Here is a 20,992-nt window from a genome sequence, read left to right as displayed (position 1 = left end):
TATCTCCTCTCTTCCCCCCCATCTTCCCATCTTTGCTTCCTTTTCTTCTTTCTTCTTTTTTTTTCAATGATCTGCTTATGCTCTTGCTTCCTTTTCAGTGTGCCATCCTGTCCTCAGTAACAGGCAGATCCTTTGGGATCCCCTGAGACCTACTTCCACAAGAAGGGTCAACCAGAAGAGAAGTGATAGGGGTAGGCCCACACCCTCCCTGATGACGATATGAAAACCTGTTTAACGAGATCTCTTCACCTTGGCTTTCTTAGGGTCCTTTGTTGCTGACCCCATTTGTCCAGGGCTATCCCCTCAGGCTGGTCTGGCCGAGGTCTGAGCTGACGGGCTATGAAAATGGAACAGAGTGGCAAGCCAGGGGGTGTGGGTCTGCAGCTCAGTCCACCTCAAACACTCTTTAACCTTGGTCAAGTCAGTTAGCTGTGCTGAGCCTCAGTCTCCTCATTCGTGAAATGGGGATCATCATGACCCTTTAATGATATAATTTCCAAGATGGTAAGACAGAGGTCTGCTTGACCCTAAGCAAAACCTAAGATGCTCTGGGTGTTGGACTTCTATGCCTGATGCAAACCCAAAGCCAGAATTCTTGCTCTTCCACTCCTTGGAAATCATCAAGATCCGCATACATTCTCGAAGAAGCCCACCTAGCTTTCTCAACGGACTAAGTTCCCCAGTTGTGTGACCTCTTAGCAATGCCTTTCCTTAGCAGTCACAGTGTTTATGGTTCCTGGACGATTGATATCTGCCTCCTCTGCTGGATTATAAACCCAATGAGGACAGGGATCATGTTGTTTGTTTGTGTTTATCTGTTTTGCTCCCCAGGATACTCTCACTGTTAGTACAGAATCCCGTCCAAAGTGGATTCTCAGAAAACACTTGGGAAATGAATGAATGAGTCAATTAATCAATCAAGCACTCACCTCTTTAAAACCTGCACTCAGGAAACTCATTAACACTGGTGTCAATGACCCATATTGCTATCTCTACCAGGTTGGCCATTTAACAAGGCTCCAACTTCTTATATAGAGGAAGAGAACAAAGTCCTGGAGCTGATATTTCTACAGCTGGCTCTCAGCCTGGATTGGTCCAAACTTTGCTCTTAACTTCCTGTGTGGCTGCAGATAGGCCAAATTCTCTGAGCATCAAGGTTAATCATGTATGGGTCCATGAGTGTATGTGATAGCAGGAATTAGAGAGGTCTAGATAAATATAGAATATGGTTGCATTAAATAAAACAGTCAAACCAGATGCTCTTTGAAGTCTTTTTAAATTCTAAAATTCAGGGACTCAATCTTTCAAGGTAGGGAGGGAAAAGGGGAGCCAGACATGGAACACTACTCAGGTGGTTCAGCCCAGAGTGTGCATTTAGTGGCATTTCAGCTCTAGTTTGAATAAAAAGAAAGGGTTTGCAGGATGCCTATTTGAAATGACCTCTAGACAGAAAATTGTCTGTCTCTCTCTCGGAGTCTACTTTGTCATTTCCACAAGGAGATGCCAATTAAACCAGTCCTGCCAACTATAAAGAAATGCTGCTGAATCAAAGCAGCAGATGTTGAAGGTGCTTCAAGTAGGATTCGTTTTGAAAGAGCAAACAGAGAATGCCATATATCTCAACAAGTAAATAGACTACGTCATTAGTTGGGCACATCTCAAACAGAGTATTCGTCGGGAGCGTCAGATGCAAATATCAGGTGTTTAGGGAGCCATCCTTCTCCTGGCACTGCCCCTCAACTCAGTATCTGGGTGTGGGAAATGAGAGTGTTTCCCCTTTAATTATTTTTCATTTGTGCATGAAGGGAAAAAGTTGTTCAAAGACACAAATGGAGAGGTGGTGGGGTGCAGGAGAAAGGGGCTTCTTAGGAGTCTGAGACCTGTGGAGAAGTGGCTCGAATCTGTGGACACCTCTGCAAGATAAAGGGTTGGATGCTCTATGATCCAATAGTCTCAATCTTGGCGGTGCATAGAATCACGGGGGTGTGCCTGCCCTGGACCCCACACAAATGTAGTCAGAACTTCTGGGGGTAGGACCTGGCCCTCCCCAGGCGATTGCCATCTGCAGTCCAGTTCGAGAGAGCCGTGGCTCAGTGGCTTTCAGGCCTCTAGAACCCTCCTAAGGGTTCTTTTGGTCTAAGCGGCAGGTCATCTGATGTTCCACTAGGTGGCACCTTCCAGCAAACTTCAGTGGGTCTGGAGAGGTCTGTTCCAGGTCTAAAGGCAGGGAGAGAATTCAGAAAACAATCCTTGGAGGTCTTTACTGGCTACAGGGGTTTGCACGGTTGGTGAGAGGGCTTAATTTGTTGGTTAACAACTCTCTGGTAAGTGTCAGAAACACAGAATATTAAGACGCATCCCTGCTAGGAAACTGAGGCCTGGGGAGGGGGCCTCTCCATCCTGTAGGGCTGGGCTCACCCATTCACCCATTGTGTCTTAACCTCCAATCTGTCCAGCAAGAACAAAACAACAACAACAAAGAAAACCCTGCTCCAAAGTCCTCAATGAGCCCCGTTATGGGCAGTAGTGAACCTCTGTTCTTTTTATCTGATTAGCTAGACAGCACCCTGATTTTCCTTGGGGATTTACCTTCCTCCATCTCAGCTAGGAGCTGAGATCAGCGCTGACCCCAGCCTTAGCTTCTGGCTCAGCCATTCAGAAGCATGCTATCCCTTTCCCCTATAATGACTGGTCCAAGGATGGATCCCTGATTTACCTAAGGCAAATTAGAACAGTCACATTTTTGTTCTGTGGTTATGAAGTAGAGGCTATCAGGAAGCCGTGGGCACTTCCAGCCCACGGGACGGGGATTGGCTCCCCGCCCCACCAAGAGGAAGGAATGTAGTGACTATCTTACCTTTGCTCCTCCCAGCTCCCCGCCCCAGAGTGGCTCTAGACCACAAATCAGCGGGCTTCCTTCCTCACAGCCTTCCTGTTGGGGTTAGAGCTGGGCCAGGTTTTCAGAGGGTGAGAGAAGAACCAAGGCCGGGGGTTTCTTTGCCCAGCTTCCTTCCCGGATGTGTCCGCAGTAAAGGCCACACAGCTGCGGTCAGGGGGCCTCGCTCTCTGCGTTCCCGTAAGAGGGGCTCCCCTCACCGCCTCCCTCTGCACAGCGCAGCCCAGTCCCCTGCCCCAAGGTCCTGCATGCTCCCTTGTCGTTCTCCTTTCCTGTTGCCCTCTTACTAAACTCTCCTCACGTTTCCCGGGGTGAGAGAGCCGGAGACCCTGACTGAATCCAATGGAGAAGCTTCCCGAGAAGCTGAGAACAGCACGGACTTAGAGGAGAGGGGAGCCGAGATATCACCCAGTGACCCAAGCCGGCCCCTGACGTCATCTTTGCCTCCACTCCAGCTCACCTCCCACATTCAAACAATTACCTAATAATGCTGATTTTATTGCCTAATAAATTGTAAATGTATCCGTTCCTCTCCGGGCCTCCTGTGTGAGACATATTTCAGGGGCCTGTGAGAAGCCTCCCTGATCAGAACCCTGCTACCCTAATGGCTGAGTCCCCTGGCTTGGGAACCAGCCCCCGGCCTCACCTCTGGGCTGCCGCTGGGCCGAAGATGTACCTGACCTGGATATAAAGCACGAGCGGAGCCCCTCAGATTCTGTCTCAGAAATTGGAATCAAGGGGAACCTGGGTGGCTCCATCGGGTAAGCATCTGCCTCCTGCTTAGGTCATGATCCCAGGCTCCTGGGATAGAGCCCTGAGTTCGGATCCCTACTCAGTGGGAAGTCTGCTTCTCCTTCTCCCACTGCCTCTCTCCCGCATTCATCCCCTCTCTCTGTGCGTGTGTGTGTGTGTGTGTTTCTGTCTCAAATGAATAAATTTTTTATAAAAGGAAAGAAATTGGACTCAAGGGCCACCGAGGGAAGAAGACAGCTGCTGGCGCTCCTTGAAGGTACAAGTTCAGGTAATATCAAGGTGGAGATGACTCTTGGGCCACACACAAGGAGAAGGTTCAGGAAAGCATAAAGCCAGGAGTAACACAAGGAGTGCATCAGTCAGAAGAAGACAATGAAGCAGAAGTGAGAGGAACAGAGGTGCGCAGAGAGAAAACTATGTAAGAGAACCACCTTGGCTCCTGGTCTTCTAGCTCCGGTGATGGTTTCTAGGGTCCTGCCTGGATCCCTGCCCTGGGGCTTCTTTTCTGGTGAGGTGGGGTGGGGTGTAAGGGGTGGGAGGGGTGGGGGTGGGGGGTGGTGATGGTGGTGGTGGCAATGGTGGTTCCTGCTGTATTCCCTTTCCCTGAAGGTGTGAGTGATCTTCTGTCCCTTCTGACCAAAAGAGCCTTGGCCTTGGCACTCTCATCTCAAAGTCCAGGTTAAAACATGAGCATTGTTGGAAGAGTCTCTAACAATACTGTCACTGTGGTCCTGCATCCCTTAAACATCACCCTGCCCACGGACAGTGTGCAAACTTGCCATGTGGTTTCCCACAAGTGGTCTCCTCATTGTCTGCTCTCTGAGGTCAGGGGGCTGGCCTTGCCCTTTGTGCGAAACTACCAGTAGCTCCATAATCTTGCTTAACCGTGTTGCTTCCCAGCGCCATGCCTTGGCTCGCGCTGATCCCCCTCCAGGTCAACTCAGCACTGCCTTCTGTGGGTGAATTCCTAGCTTAGATGTCAGCTCCCCTGGCCTCATTTACTCACTGGCTCCTTCCGCCTCCTACCCAGTGGAGCTCTTTTTCCTATATAACTTGTGTAATTTCTGCTTTAGTATTTATGTATTCATAGAGATGATGATGGTGATGTTAGCTAATATTTATGGAGATCTTATTACAGACCAAACTCTAACCTAGTACTTTACAAACATTATTTCTTTTTTGTTGTTGTTTAAGATTAATTTATTTATTTGAGAGAGAGAGAGAGAGAGAAGAGGGGCAGAGGGAGAGGGAGAATCCCAAAGCAGACTCCTTGCTGAGTATGGAGCCTGTTGCAAGTCTCTACCCCGGACCCCCAGATCATGACCTGAGCTGAAATCAAGAGTTGGCCGCTTATCTGACTAAGTCACCCAGGCGCCCCCAAATTCTATTTCTTTCAATCCACACCAAAAGCCTATGAGGTAGGTTCTGTTATTATTCCTATTTTCGGGAAGAGAAAACCTTAGCAGAGAAATCACAAAGCTAGGAAGTAGTAGACTCAGATCTATTGTTCATTTCTTCCTTTTTTGTTTTGTTTTGTTTTTAAGAGCAGCATTATTGAGCTAGAACTCACGTGTCCTACCTTCACTCATCCACTTAAAGTGTACAGTTCAGTGGTTTGGAGTATATTCACACACTTGTGCGCACCCACCACCACAATTGTGGAACATGTTCATCACCCCTGCAAGAAACTCAGGGTCATAAATTGCTTGTTTCTCGAGGCTGCACTTAGCAGCTGGCCTGGTACCCAGCGTGTAGTGTCTGCTCAGCCAGCACCTGTTGAAGAATGGACAGGGCTAAGTTAGATGACAGTGGAAGGTGCAAGACAGCCTCTTCTTGCAATGCTCTTGACCCTTCCCATCGAACAAGGGTTTGCCCGATTTTTCTGTTTGTTTTACGCTGTTTTTCTAATCATCGCCAGCACTTAGTATCTCTTATGTGCCAAGCCATACACTGAGTGATTGGTATATGTTATCTTATCAACACTCCCATCAACACCTAGAAGGAGGTATTATTGGGTCTATGATACAGATGAGAAAACTGAGCCTCAGGTATTTCATTCGTCTAAAGTCACACACCTTGTCATCACCTTCATCCTAACATTAAGTGAACTGCTACTCCCTGTAATAGAACACTTCACCATCTCTATGCGTTCTGCTAAGTTCTTTACATACATTACCCATTCATTTTAGTCATTCATTCCACTGAGATTAAGAACCTACCCCATACGAAGCAGTATGGCAAGTGCTAGAGATTCCATGATGGGCAAACAGATAAATCCAGTCTTGCAGCACTCACGGTCTAGTGGCAGAAAAGACATTATAAGCATGAACACACAAATAACAATGTATTAGGTGGGAGGAAGGAGAAAGGTCCTCATGGCGGTAAGATGCAGGGCTGGTATTAGAACCTAATACTATGGAAATCCAAGTCGAGGAAAGAGTCCAAGATTCTTTCTGGCAAGTTACACCAGTGTGAGTCCTTTTGGGTGATCAGATAAGACATTGGTTTTGCCAATGGCTCTCTGGGCAGTCCTTGTCCCTGTAGGAAGTCTGCCACTTACTATGGGAGACCTAAATGAACTACGTAACAAAGCTCAAACACACACAGGCACACACGCGCATCGCTGACCCATACCTCCAGCTGCAGAGAGAGCTAGGAAGGAAGCAGTGCAGTGCATTTGGCAAATGCTTTCTTTCAGCTGGGGGGCTCAAGTTAGAAGAGCATTTTTCTATTCACTGTGTTGCACTTTGCTTTTATCATGTAAATGATTCTGGAGATCATTCCATTTAAATACATAGAGATTGTCCCATTCTGCTTTCCACTTGCAAAGTACTGCTTGGTGTGAATAAAGCCGGGTTCAAACAGTCCCCTATGGGTGGACATTTGGAGTTCTTTGCATCAGAGGCTAGTCAAGTAATGCCTTCGTGAATAACCTGGTATAGGTCTCCTTTGTTAACAGGGAGTTGAATTTTGAGAGGAAATTCTTAGAGGAAGGATTGGCTGGATCAAACGTAACCATGCCTTTCATTCAAAAGATAAACCCTAGTTCCCTCCCATAAGGGCTGAATCCTTTTGCACTCCTACCAACAATGTAGGAGGGCGCCTGACTCTTCACATACCAGACCCATGCGATAAATTTTTTTAATCACGCATTCTGTATAGAAATTGACCCTCCCAGTTTCTCTTAAAGATCGCAAGATCTGGCAAACCATGGGCCTGTTTTCCTGCATGGCCATAACAAAGCTGGGGGCTGAGGGGTCACTGAGCCAAATTGTCACTATGGCCCTTGTGGGTCTTGGAATTTTCAACTCCTGATATGCTCTAGCCCCTTCCATAATTTTTTTTTTAAAGATTTATTTATTTATTTGACACACAGAGAGATCACTAACAGGCAGAGAGGCAGGCAGAGAGAGGGGGAAGCAGGTCCCTGCAGAGCCAGGCCAACCCAGGGCTCCATCCCAGAACCCCGAGATCATGACCTGAGCCTAAGGCAGAGGCCCCACCCACTGAGCCACCAGGAGCCCCTGGCCCAGCCCCTTCATTATGAATGTGAGGAGACTCCACAAATCCATAGAGGAAAGTGAGAGGGGACTAGAACCCAGATCTTCTACTGACGTGGGAAATAAATGCAAAAGAAAAATTAAATTTCCTTACTGCCTACAGCCCACGGATAAGTCCTTGATACAGGCAGAGTGACATTCCTGTAGGAACTCAACTCTCTCTATGTTAATACTTGGCTAAGAGCAAAACTCCCAGGATCCAGTAAGTCTTCTTTAACATATCAAAATTGCTTTGGAAATTTCCTTTACCTTTAACCCCCAAGATATATGTTGGCAAACATCCCGGAAGCCTATGACCCACCGATACACATCTGAAGGGTCTCATGACTAAGGTTTTATTAAACAGTCATAAATGACCAGCTGGCCCCCTCAAGGTCCTGGAAACCCTGCTTCCAAAATTGTTCACAGACTTACCCTATTCCTAACCCCCTCCCAACTTAAAATATATAATCAGCCTCTCCTCGTGACCCCAATGCAGCTCTTTCTGCCCACGGGTCCTGTTCCCATGCTTTACCTTTTGGTGCCAAAGATGCCTCAGGAATTCCTTCTTGGCCATTGTCTCTGGACCACAACGCCTTTCCTACATCACTATCTCAGTCCAGTGCATCAGTTAGCCTCTGGAGTAAGCCCAAGAATTGAGGCAGGGTAAGTGTGTGAAAGCACTGACAATTTAGCATTAAAATTGGAATTGTTTTTCTAGCATTCACTTTGCTCAGTAAATAGATCACACTACCCTGTAGTTGATTAAACTGTGACTAATCCGCACAGAGCAGAGTGACAAATTGGTTTCTATTCCTTCTGAGCAACCAGAAAAAGGGGCTGATGCCATAGCAGAAAAGATTCAGTTATTCATTCATTCCCTTATTCATTGAACACAAATTGTGGGCCAGGCCCTGCTCCAAGCACTAAAGGTTCAAAGATGACTAACAAGCGTTTAAACGCCCCATAGGCAAGTATGCAAAACCTTGATAGAACACTAGACGTGTTTTATTGGGAACGCACAGGCTGCCATGAGAGCACAGAAGAGGGATGGTAATCCTGCTGAGGGGTATGTAGGAGAGGTCACAGAGAAGGGGATATTTGGGTGGATCCTGAAGGATGTGTAGGAGTTTGCTAAGAAAATGAAGGGACACAGAAAAGAATTTCAGAACGTGGCTGCATTTGAAGATAGGGTCTTTAAGGAGGTAATTCAGTTAGAATGAGGTCTTTGGGGTATGTCCTAATCCAGTCTGACTGGTGCCCTTATACAAAGAAGTTTGGACACAGAGAGACATCAGGAATGCACTTACAGAGGAAAGACCACGTGCAGACACAGCAAGAAGGTGGCCCTCTACAGGCCAAGGAGAGAGGCATCAGAAGAAGCGAAGCCTACAGACAACTGATCTTGGACTTCTAGCTTCCAGAAAATCATTTTCTATGTTCAAACTACTGAATCCATGGTATTTGGTTATGACAGCCCTAACAATTTAATACAGACGCCAAACCCTACTGAGAGCAGTTAAGAGCCAGTGACAGTCAAAACAAACTAAAAGAAAGGGAAGAGGAGGAGTTGGGAAACGGAGGATGAAAACAGGGCAGGAAAGAGGAGGAGTTTGAATGTGGCAAAAACAGAGATACTCAAGCCAGAAAAGTTCAGTAAGCCTTCAGTTTTCTACTGTCATTACCCAGTGTGTAGATATACTTTAAAATTTTATTTTTAGCAATGCGATGTGTGCATATGGCTACAAAATTAAGTAATTCAGAGAACTGATCATAAAAAGCAACCATCCCTTCCCTACCATGTCCTGTTCCCCCAGACTAACATTGTTTAACTGTTTCTCTTGTTAGCTTTGGCTAAAACAGAGGCTTGTCATGTGCTAAGTCCTGTGCTAAACCTTTTCTGTACACTGTTTCCATGAGTGCTCACCGCAAGCCCATGAGGTAGCCACCATTATTATGCCCACTGTACAGATGGGGAAACTAAGGCATGGAGAAAATAAGTGACCTGTCCAAGGTCCTACACAGCTGGTAAGCGATAAAAATGGGATTTCAACTCGGGTCTGGATTCCAGACACCTAAATTCTCTTAATCACCATACTCCAGTGGTTCCTGTCAAAGACTTATAACCTGTATTCCTTGATTTATCAACTCTGGACATTATCCATTGACTTCTTAGTATGATTGATGAGGATTTAACTCACTTAATCCTCCTGCCTTCTGCCTTCCAATTTTAGAAAGATACTCTGCAATATTTAGTTCTGTTGTGGGTACCTTTGGGGTTTTAAATAATACACACCTCAATTCCTTGCTTGTACTCTACAAACATTTGTTAATTGGTTGTGAGGGATCACGTGTGAGTGGGTGATGGCAAGGCCAACCCAAGTGGCTCTTCTTATCCATCCCCAGGCTCGGTAACACCCAGCTCTCTGACGGGCACCCAGCAGCTGCTTGATAGATATCTGGATTACTAATCAATGCAGAGAAACTTAACAGCACCAACGGTGGGAGATGACCAAGAAATCTCAGCCAGGCGAAGGGCATGGTAATCGCAGCCCGCAATGTCAGACTGACTTCTTCGGAGACACAGCCTCCCGCTGAGGAGGGAACAAGGAGCTATAAAATGGAAATTGAAGGAGAATCACTTCAGAGCAGCTGTCAGGAAGCACTTCCCCCAGCGGAGACAGCAGATGACCTGGCTGCAAGGTTGTCTGGGCTCGCACACCTGGGCCTGTCCTGTCAACCAAAGGGAGGCCACCAGGGAACCCCACACAGGCCCTTGGCCTTCTCCCCATCGTGGGAAATGGGGTGGGGGGTCTTCTGCCAACAGCAATTCCACATTTCCTGAATGAATGAAGAAGTGAATGAATGAGTCTGAATTCAATCCCTTGAATCAAATGGGTCACATATGTGAGCTTCTACCCCCTCAAAAACCAGTATCTTTGCACCTAAAGAGAATGAAGCTTTCAGACCCTGACCACCCCAGTCCAGATTCATGATTCACCTTCTGAAATGCAGTGACTGGCATTTCGGATGACACACACAGACTCCTGGGCGACACCCCCTCAACACACACACACACACACACACACACACACACACACATTCCACACATTCTTCTTTCCCTTCACTCTTGTCCTCCCCCATCAACCTGTCAGCAGGCTGGGTCTCTTTACCTCCTACTCAGTGGTTCTCAGCTCTGGCTTCAGCTGACTGACCCGGGAAGCTTTTTAAACATACAGATGCTTGAGTTTCTGATTCAGGGGCTCCGATGGGGGCATGGGTATGTTTCAAGATTCTCCCCAGTGACTCTGATGTGTGGCCCACTCTCTAACTTGATCTCAAAGCTGTCTCCTTCCCTATAGCCACCTGCCCTACTCCAGCTCTGTCCATACCCTCTTCTCCCCTGGGGACAGCAGTCTCCTCACTGGTCTTTTGGGGTTCCAGGCCTGGGTTCTCCAATCCATACTCTGTGAGGCAGCCTGCCAGAGAGGTCTTTCTAGAACGAAAACCTCTAGAATGTCACTCTTTTGCTTAAAATGTCCTCCTACATCTCACTGCCCACAGGACAAACCCCAAACTCCTGGAGAGCCTCACAGACCCATTTATTTCTCCAGACAACTCACTCACACTTTGCCCTAACATGTGAGCCATGCTAAGGGCCTCAATGAGCTGGTCCATGTTCTCTCCTTCTAAGTCTGTGCACAATGGTTCTCCTTATCCAGCATTAAAGAAAAATCTATCCGGACACTTGTTAAACTGGCAAGGAAAACTATTCAGGACTGATGTAATAGGAGTTTTGCAGTACAGGAGAGAGATAGGGCTCAACTTCCAGTCCAACAAAGACAGCTGGGGATTTATAGGCAATGAGCACAGGGAGGGAGTCAACGGATGGAAAATCACTAAGAGGAAATGTCCAGGTTAGGGGGATTTTGCTACACTGACTTAACAGGGTTCTTGCTAAAGTCCAGGGGTTAGACAGCAAGAGTAAGAGACGAGGAATTTGTTCAGGTGTCAAGGGTGATCAGATCTTCTGGGTGAGGGTATAACCTGAAAGGATTCTTAGCTAATACTGGGCTGGGCAGACCAAAGGCGGGATGAGTGCTACGATCAAGGCCCAATTGAGAAGACGGCTCAGAGGAGCCCTGGTAAAGGCTGGTCAAGGAGAGAGTCTGTCCCCAGGAACAGCTGACTGTTCTCTGCTCTGTATCGGGCAATGCGGGTTCTTCCAGGTTCTGGAGGAGGAGGTGCTGCCTCCAGGGAGGCCTTGCCCGATACCCCTCCACTGCCTGCTGACCCTCCTCTGTCCCATGTTAGCGTTTGTCACCGCCCCGTGCTGTGATCTGTTTACTTGCCTGCTCCTGGGCTCTGTTGTGAGCAATTTGAGGACAGACACTCGATCTTGAACCCCCAGTGCCTAACGCAGTGCTTGGTTCTCAGTAAGTATTTGTTAAATGAATGCATACTGAGGCACCCGGCTCTCACAGAATCGCTACTCTGCTCGGAAACCGTCAATGACTCTGCATCGTCCACATCAGTGGTTCGTGGACTTGGGTAAGCATCTGAATCAGCTGGAGGTCTTGTTAAACATTGGGGGCTCGGCTCCCCTCCAGAGTTTCTGGTTCCTGAGGTTTGACGGGGCCCTAAGAACAGGTGAAACTGACACAGCTGGTCCAGATGGCGCTTTGATCACCACTGACACGTAGGATGGCCGCTGATGTCATTGCCCGGTGAGATGCATCATACTATTTTAAAAATCCAAAGATAATAAGATTTAATAGGCAACTTCCAGGTGAGGTGTGAAGCAGTTATGATCTCATGATCTAGGTGACCTCCTTCCCTGCCTGGAGTATAAGATTCTCTTTCTCTCTCCCTGTCTCCCTCATTTGCAGCCTGGAGCTATAAGCAAGACTTCATTGCCTGGCCCCATGCTTCATTTGCTGTGGGAGAGGCTGCCTCCCGGGCACCGCCGCCAGGCCCCGTGCCAGGCTGAGAGCAGGGACTACAGGCCCCTGCAGTGACTGAGTGGCATACTAATGTACATGGCCCAAGGAGCTGCAGTGCCCCCAGCCCCCGACCACCTTCGTCCCCGTGCTCAGCAGCTGCTGCAGCGCACAGGGAGGGCGAAGCCAGCGGAACAGAGGCCCTGTCTGCAGCAGGCAGGGCACGGCAGAGCTCCCCCAAATGAATCTGCCTGGCCCGAGGGGACCCAGGCACAGCTGTTTGCAGGGCACATGGATGGGACTGGGATGTGTCAGCTTTGGTGTTCGCACATGATGGGAGGCTTTTGGGGCATGAGACAGAGTCCTGGGGGGAGAGGGGGCTGCGCCAGGAGATGGGGCCAGGGGACAGCTCTCTCCTTATGGCCACGTTCCAGGAAGCAAGGAGCTCCTTCACATTTCAAATTTGAACTTGGCCTGCCAGGCCCAAACAAAAGAATATTTGTCAAGATAGTAAGACAGAACATGGGATTTTTATGTTTGTTTTTGCCTGTTTGTTTGTTTTTTTAGAGTTTGTTACCTCAATGTGTAACTTCTAACTCCTCAGACATGTGCAATACTCTTGCTCAGGCCCTACAAATGCTTGGCATGTGGCTTGCCTGCAGGAATGACCGGGTGGGCTCCCTGAGGGGCTGCGCTCTTCCCCAGGGCCAGAATCATCACCCGGAAGCCGAAGCCACCGGAAGCCCTGCCTCTCTGGGGACTGGCCAGGGCCCGTCCAAAGGGCCAGAAGGGCTCTCTCTCGCTGGGTGGTCAGCGTGAAGTGTGGCCCACAGTTAAACGACAGCAACTTCATCTGCTCACTGAGAGAAAGGAAGAGGCCGGGGTCTCAGGAGGCTTAGATCTGGGGTTCCCATCAAGCTACTGGATGGTGGTCAGGAGTGTGAAGTCAAACCTTACACTGCCACTTTCTACATATATTTCTGGGGGCAAGCCACCCCTCTGAACCTCAGTTTCCTTGTTTGTTAAGTGGGGATCGGTGTCATGGCTGCACACAGAGGGGTGATGTCAAAGCCTCTGGACTAGGTTTGCACAGGTGGGTACCCGTAAGTGCTGGCTGTCATTTGGGATTTCCTGGCTAGTTCTTCCCTGTCTAGTGGGCCTTCCTGCCCAAGCAGCCCCCAGCTTTGGCAGTGTTTGACAAGTTGGGGAGGCTGTCCTCCAGGTTCCCTGCTTTCCCTTGGGACATTCTTTGCTCATGGGCTCCCTTCCAACTCATTTCAGGGACCCACAACTCTTATGTTGCAGAGAAGGCACCCTTACCAATGCAGAGTCCAAGGCCCCCGCCTCAGATATTCTGGGTTGCCAGGTTGGGGTTGGGCCCAGGTATCTACATTTAAATGAGCTCCCCAGAGGATTCTCATAGATGAAGCAGCTCTTGGAGAAACACTGTGGTTGAGAAAGTGGACTGAAAGTCTGATCCAAGACCCGCAGCTAGAGGCAGATTCCTGTTCCATCTGAAGCACTAGCTGCCCAAGAGAGGAATAAGCTGCCTTGAGAAGTAGTGAGTCCCCCATCAATGGTGGTATGCGAGCAAATGCCAGATACATACCTGGCAGAGACAGGACAAAACTCCAGCCATAGCTCAGGATTTGCAGTTCACAGCCAGGACAATCTCTGTGGTACCATCTTCTTTTCCTCTGCCCTTCATCTCGGGAAATGCTGTCAGCCTTCCAACACCATCACCATACTCCCTTTCCCAGGGACCTCTTGGTTTGAGTCTCGTGCTTGAGCAAGGAACAAATGCTTTCCTGTCCTAGGACAGAAGTCTGGTGATGAAGAAGGTCATTCTAGGCTGCCCCATTCAATTGTGCTACCAGAGGAAACCCCCATCTCAGCCCTTGGGGAAAAGAAGCCCCTTCTTGGCCTTCTGTGCCCCCCACTTCTCCTCCATCACCACACAGAATTTATAGAAGGACTTGGAAGCAAAGGAGGCTGTGGAGTCAATTTGAGACTGTGCTCAAGAGAGGACTCGAAGCTGCGGCGCCTTGTAGTAACTGTGCCTAACACCGCGTGTAATCACCGCCATGTGTCTCTGTCAAGAACTCCAGTAACGCTCCAGTGCGGTCCCTGGAAGCTCCCTTGTCAGGACCCTCCAAGCAGAAGACAAATGGACAAGTTAGGGCAGTGATAAATCCTGCTGTCCTTCTGTTGTCAGCAGTCCCCTGCAGCGAGTCAGCTCAGCAGGGGGCAAAGGGTAGGGCACACCTGGCAGCCAAGTTCTGGGGGACTTGGGTATGTGGTTGCTCCCCAAGTACGGGCTCTCAAAGTGGGGCCTGGCCAACAGTTTGTTTTGAGGGGATGAGCTGACATGCCGTTTGCTAAGGATGCGAGAAAGGAGTTAGGGAAGACAGTAGGTTTTATATCTGCTTATTCTGCCACCAATCCACAATGAAAGCCCCATATCCCAGCCTTGTCTGCCCCTAGACTTGCTCCCCCAGATGGCTGAACCTGGTTAGGTGTCCCCTCATCTGTCTTCTAACAGCCAGCAGAAGACCCCCCATCTCAGGGCGAGCTCCACAGCTGTACTTGGAAACTCAACTCCTCTGAGCCCAAGCTGACCATTTCCTCCTTGGCCTGGACACCCCACCCCCTGCAAGGGCACTGCATCTGTCTCCAAGCCCCTGCTGTCTCTATACCTCGAATAGCAGTTTTAGAAATGGTGGCCTCCCCCTATTGATCACCTAGGATGTGCTGGGGGTATCATGTGCATAACCTCAAATGTTCATAAACACAAAATCATTAGCTCCATTTTGCAGATGGCAAAAGTGAGGCACAGGATAGTTAAGTGACTTGCCCGGGTCTGGGTGACTTGAAATTCTGTGCTATTTGGGTTGAAAGGGACAAATAGAGTGGATAATAATAGCAGTGGATCAGAACTCCTGAATATGAATCAGAGTTCTGGCTCTTCCTTGTTATCTGGATGAGTTTAACCCCTCTATGCCTTAGTTTTTCTCTGTGTGAAATGGAGATAATCATAATTATTATCATACCTTCTTCTTTGTATTTGTAGTAGGCAGATAATGGTCCCCCTAAGATGTTGACATGGAGACATTATTCTCGATTGTCCAGATGAGCTCAATACAATCATAAGGGTCCTTGTAGGAGGAAGGCAGGACTGTCAGAGAGAGTGCGAGAAGACTCTCTAGAGAGAGAGAGAGAGAGAGAGAGAGAGATTTAAAGATGGTAAGGTACTGGTTTTGAACATGGAAGGGTCCACGAGCCAAGGAATGCAGGCAGTCTCTAGAAACTGGGAAAGACAAGGAAACAAGTTCTCTCCTAAAGCCTCCAGAAGGAAGGCAGCCCTGCTGACACCTTGATTTTAGTTCAGGGAAGCCTGTTTCCAACATCCAGAAGTGTACTGTGCATTTTATTTTCTTTTAATTTTTAAATTTATTTTAATTTTTATTTTATATTTTTTTAAATTTTTTATTTTTTATAAACATATATTTTTATCCCCAGGGGTACAGGTCTGTGAATTGCCAGGTTTACACACTTCACAGCACTCACCAAAGCACATACCCTCCCCAATGTCCATAATCCCACCCCCTTCTCCCAACCCCCCTCCCCCCAGCAACCCTCAGTTTGTTTTGTGAGATTAAGAGTCACTTATGGTTTGTCTCCCTCCCAATCCCATCTTGTTTCATTGATTCTTCTCCTACCCACTTAAGCCCCCATGTTGCATCACCACTTCCTCATATCAGGGAGATCATATGATAGTTGTCTTTCTCTGCTTGACTTATTTCGCTAAGCATGATACGCTCTAGTTCCATCCATGTTGTCACAAATGGCAAGATTTCATTTCTTTTGATGGCTGCATAGTATTCCATTGTGTATATATACCACATCTTCTTGATCCATTCATCTGTTGATGGACATAATTTTTAAATTTTTAAAAATATTTTTATTTATTTATCTGAGAGAAAGAGAGAGAGTGAGCATGAGCTCATGGGGAGAGGAGCAGAGGGAGAGAATCTTCAAGCAGACTCCCCATTGAGCACAGAGCCCAACGTGGGGCTCAATCTCACAACCCATGAGATCATGACCTGAGCCAAAACCAAGAGTTAGAAGCTTGATGGACTGAGCCACCCATGTGCCCCTAGATTGTGTGTGTGTGTGTGTTTTAAGGTTTTATTTATTTATTTATTTATTTATTTATTAAGATTTTATTTAATTATTTGACAGATAGAGATCACAAGTAGGCAGAGAGGCAGGTAGAGAGAGAGGGGGGAAGCAGGCTCCCTGCTGAGCAGAGAGCCCGATGCGGGGCTCGATCTCAGGACCCTGAGATCATGACTTTAGCCGAAGGCAGAGGCTTTAACCCACTGAGCCACCCAGGCGCCCAAAGATTTTATTTATTTATTTGACAGACGCAGATCACAAGTAGGCAGAGAGGCAGGCAGAGAGAGAGGGGGAAGCAGGCACCCTGCTGAGCAGACAGCCCCCATGCGGAGCTCGATTCCAGGACCCTGAAATCATGAGCCAAAGGCAGAGGCTTTAACCCACTGAACCACCCAGGCACCCCTAGATTGTGTGTTTTAAACCACCAAATTTGTAGTAGTTTGTTACCACAGCAACAGGAAACTAATACAGGGTTGTGACTTTAAAAAAATCAGTTAAAAAAAAATTCGGTAAAACAGTGGGCACATGGAGTTGGTTATACAAAAGTTCACTACGAATGCTGCCTCCTGGTTTTACCACAAGGTACTTAATATCTTAGATATCTCTGTTTTCCAAACATAATTTGTTATAACACTTGGCACAGAGTAGATGCTTTTAATATTTAGTGGATAAATGATAATTTCTTCACTAAAAAAGGGGGGAGGAGAGGCAACCCTGGAAATGATGGTTAAAACTAGAGGTGTGCATGCAGAATAAAAGAGTTGATTTCATTTTCTTCTACTTAAGGCATTGGTGGCTCTGGTTAAGACCCTAATGGTTTCTCCTCTGTATAGAGTGACATATTAAATAATTAACAGTCTTTACCAAGGACCTTACTAGGTATGCCTTAATACAGAAAAGAATGCAGTCAAGGTTTACCTTCTATAGAAGTTCTCTGTCCCCAGTCCAGTGCTTTATGATGGATGTTTGTTGGAATTCTTGGTTATAGGTGGTAGCAGTCCAAGTCAAATGTATCTGAGAGATACATATGAAACTGACAAACTGTAGCTATAGGTCTAACTTCAGGTACTGCTGGATCCAGGCATTTGAATGATGTCATCAGGATTTGCTCTCACCACCTCTTAGGTTTGCTTTCCTCTTGTTGATGTCATTTTAAGGCAGGCTCTGCCCATGTGGTAGACCCCAGGAAATCTAGGCTTGCCTGTTAGCAGCACAGCAATCTCTGGGAAAAGAGCATCTCTTTCTCAACAAGTGTAGCAAAAGTCTTGGGCTGGACTCTGATTGGTCCATCTTGAATCAGACGCCTGTTCCTGAACCAATCACTGAGGAACAGCCACCTCACGGTTGGACTTGGGTCATGGGCTGAACATGGAAGCGAGACAATCTCAGTAGAGCCGAACGGACTGAGAATAGGGGAGGAATGGTCCCCAACAATGGAAATGCAGGAAGTGTTACCAGAGAGAGGGAGTTGGTGCTGGGCAGGCATAAACTACAGATTTTTCTTTCCCCAGATCACCTAGAGAGCAAGATTTAGAAATACTACTATAATTCAGCCTCTCGAATCACCCAAAAGTCTGGTTCTTTAGTCAGATTGGCTGGAGTGTGGGGGCTGGATCTGCAAGTAAAACTCTCATGCCTCATGGGATTTCCTGGAAAAATAATGAGGCGTATGAGGGTGGAGGGCAGAAAGAGACACTTCCTGTTCATACGAGAAACTCAGACTCTCGGAATTGGAAGGCCACCAAGTCTGACTTCTCCATTCCCTTTACAACATCCTCTCCAGGTGGCTGGCAGCCTCTGCGTGTATGCTGCCAGGGACAGGAAACACACTCCTTTTCTGAGACAGTCATTTTTTGATACTTCTGACCATTAAAAATAAATATCCCTATTTTGAGTCCAAATCTGTCTTCCTGTAGCTTCCATCTCCTTGTCCTGGGAATCACAGAGAATAAGTTAAACTCCTTTGGAATGGCCCAGAATAAAAGTGCACAGAGACTGAGAGTCAGAAGATTATGGTTCTGATGTAGGTACTCTACTAGGAGGGCAAGGAAAATGAGATGAAACGCAAACACGAATGTGAAAGTGCTTTGTATGTCACAGACCATCACCATCACCACTGTCATCGCCATCATCATCATCAGTTAGGCACTTAAATGTCAGACATTGTTTGAAATTATTATCTAAATTTTTTCTTTCTTTTTTTCTTTCTTGCTTCTTTCTTCCTTTTCTCTTTCTTCTTTCTTTCAAGAGAGCATGAGCGCATGCACAAGTGGGGATGGAGAGGGGTAGAGAGAGAGGCAGAGAGAGAATCTTAGGCAGGTTCCATGATCAGCGCAGAGCCCGGTGTGGGACTTGATCTCACGACACTGAGATCATGACCTGAGCTGACATCACCAGTCAGATATTTAACCAACTGAGCCACCGAGGTTCCTGCCTAAATTTATTCTTATCATGAGCATTTGAGATAAATTCTATTATTATTCCCATTACACAGATGAGAAAACTGATGGCACTAGAGCTTAAGTCACATGGCTAATTTAAGTGGCAGAGCTGGGACTGGAACCCATCTGGCTTGATTCCCACATGTGTGTCCTTATCCTACATAGCACCTATAAAAAAGATACCGCAGTGGGCATTGCTTTGATTGGTTCAGCCTAATGGTCCTTGATTTGGTGGGGACATTTGGTTCTTCAGACTTTTCTAAGGTTGCTGAGTGGTTCTTGGCTTCCCTGATCTCTTTGTAGGACAGGGAGAGCAACTGAAGGTGCCAGAATCAGCCAGGAGTTGGCCCTCCAGCCAAGGGCAAGTTTCCTGCAGATGATTTTTTTCCCAAACAAGTCCTTCCCTCTTCCCTGGTCCAGAGATTAAATAACCCACAGGCAGCTCTCCAGACAGAGAGAAAAATGAAAGAGAAGGCAGTGCGTATTACAAGAACATAAAAAGGACCAGGCTCTGTTTACTCAGATTGGGAAACAGATTCCAGGAACAATGTGTCTGCTTCAGTGTAATTATCTTGAAAGTGGTCGGCATTTTACTCAGCTCTAAAACTCATAAAGAGGCTTCAAAGAGATGGGTACTCTGGGGACTGTTTTATCAAAAGGGACTTAAGAGGTAAGGTTTCTAGATCAAACTCAGCCCTTAATTGAATCAGCAAAACTGGAAAAAAGAATTAAAAAGGGAGTTTTATGAAACAGCAGGACAACATTTTGGATATGCAGATTGAAAAGAAACGGTAGCAACTGACCCAGATACCCAGCAGAATATCTCTGCACGGCCGGCTGGTGTTAGTGAGAGTGGAAAGAAAGGAAGTTATTGCGATCATAAACCCCTAGCTCGGAAGAAACACGGAGCGTCCATCTGTTCTCTTTTTCACTTAATTCACTCACATTTAAGTCAACTTATCCATTCATTCATTTTTCAGTAAATAACCTACTGTGTGGCAGGGAGTGTTAAGGGCTGGAGATGCAATGGAGAACACACAGGGTCCTTCCTTCAAGGAGCTGACCATCCCCAAATATGTCCCAAGGCAGGAAGCTCAAGCCCCTGCAAACTCTGCTGAGCGGTATGTGTCTATTTCCCTAGCCTCCTCCCGCCCCCACCCCCCTAGTCTCCATACTGCCATTTGTTCTGGGGAATCTCATGGGGCTTGATAGTTTGGGTAACAGTAAGTCTTCACATTCCAGTGTATTTGACTTTAGAGCTGGATTACTTTAGGGTTCAGGAGGCTGGATTCTCATTCTGTTTCTGCATCCTGTTCTGTATGTGATTTTTGGAAAGAAAATTCTTTTCATACGGGACGGGAAGAAAATTGAGCCTCCAGGAAGGCTTTTCCCATCCTGCTCCCCCAATCCCTATGTTCTGTTTAAATTTTGGCTCTCCCACTCACAGACTCTGTGCCCGTGAGCAAGATGTCTAATCACACTGTTACTCAGCTTTTTTGTATGTAAAGTAGGATTGTAGAAGTTTTTGTTAAGAAAAATGTATGTGAAATGCTTGCAATTGTCCCCCTCATTTAATAAACACTCAATAGACTTTAACTATTATTATTATTATTATTATCATTATTATTAATTAGAGCATTGATTAATAGTATTGATCACCGTTTGTTATTATATATTTAAGTGGCTATTAGATTTATGTCTGCCTTCCCTGTTAGACTGTAAACTCCCTAAGGACCGTTTTATCTCCTGCTGTATTTCCAATGTCACCCCAGCGACTGGCATACAGTAGAAGCTCAATAAATATTTGTTTAATGAGTTAATGAATGAATGAATTTCTCCCCAAATCCATCTCAGCTTGCAGAATAAAAAAGAATCGGAGCTACTGGCAGAGCGTCTGTTCCCAGAGGTTTTCTCAAAGACGCTCCGACAGCTGTTTGTGCTAGAAGCCACCATAAAAAGCATTTTTAAAACAGAGAGGGAGAAAAGAGTGATAAAAAGGAGCTCTATGGCCCAGCGGGGATCCTGGACCTCTGGCTGCAGTGAGACTCAGGGGAAGGAAGGGGAGAAGCCCGGGAAGGAAGATTTGGGCCTGCAGAAAGGAAGACAGAGGCGTTATTTTAATCAGAGGCAGAGAGATAGTCTGAGAGAAAGACACTCACTGAGGTAGAGACAGTCCTGGAGAAAGGCGCTCTGTGGTTGACAGTGACAAAGGCAGAGTGGGAGAAGGAAAGGAGGGAAGACAAG

At 47.0% G+C, this 20,992-nt stretch overlaps 1 long non-coding RNA gene across 1 annotated transcript; it reads right to left on the bottom strand.

The window, feature by feature from the left end:
- Positions 1–1,233: 1,233 nt before the first annotated feature.
- On the bottom strand, positions 1,234–17,834 carry LOC106004148. The gene is made up of 6 exons (XR_001177039.2): positions 17,226–17,834; positions 15,179–15,330; positions 13,738–13,941; positions 5,869–5,947; positions 5,229–5,422; positions 1,234–2,217 (listed from the first exon to the last, which is right to left on the bottom strand). It is a non-coding gene; the product is annotated as an uncharacterized LOC106004148 (long non-coding RNA).
- Between the last annotated feature and the right edge of the window lie 3,158 nt (positions 17,835–20,992).

Source organism: Mustela putorius, unplaced genomic scaffold (assembly GCF_011764305.1).
Source record: "Mustela putorius furo isolate JIRA1106 unplaced genomic scaffold, ASM1176430v1.1 tig00000407_pilon_pilon_pilon, whole genome shotgun sequence".
NCBI classification, from domain to species: domain Eukaryota; kingdom Metazoa; phylum Chordata; class Mammalia; order Carnivora; family Mustelidae; genus Mustela; species Mustela putorius.
The sequence above is the reverse complement of the archived record's forward strand: the minus strand, read 5'-3'. Positions and strand labels throughout refer to the sequence as shown.